Below are 449 nucleotides of genomic sequence, written 5' to 3'. Positions count from 1 at the left end.
ACAAATGTATTTAAAAAGTAAATAAATTAAAAAAAAAAAAAAAAAAAACTTTATTGGAACAAATACTATTTTCTTTTATATCTGTTATTTGTTTTCCATCTAAGGTAAACAGGCTAATATTTTTCCAACTTATTTAGATAGGAAGTTACCTAAAAATTCTTGTCCAAGTCATAATTCTGAGGAATTCACAAAATAAGAGTGACTTATACTATATCCAAAACCTGTAACTTTTAAGGTTCAACTTTCAGATGAACCTTAAATATTTTCTAAATAATATTTTGTGAGTTTGCATTGACAATCTAGACTTTTTCACTTTAATTTCTGTCACTAAGTCACAATTTAAATGTAGTTAATCCTGCAACGATAGTCTTAAATTTTTGGTCAAAGTTTATGATAATTCTGTGAGGCCAATGGAGGGGTTTTCCAGGTAGGAAAATTTTGACATTTAC

Source organism: Pteronotus mesoamericanus, unplaced genomic scaffold (genome assembly GCF_021234165.1).
Source record: "Pteronotus mesoamericanus isolate MK-2021 breed Mesoamerican mustached bat unplaced genomic scaffold, CSHL_Meso_final contig_1161, whole genome shotgun sequence".
NCBI classification, from domain to species: Eukaryota; Metazoa; Chordata; class Mammalia; order Chiroptera; family Mormoopidae; genus Pteronotus; species Pteronotus mesoamericanus.
The sequence above is the reverse complement of the archived record's forward strand: the minus strand, read 5'-3'. Positions refer to the sequence as shown.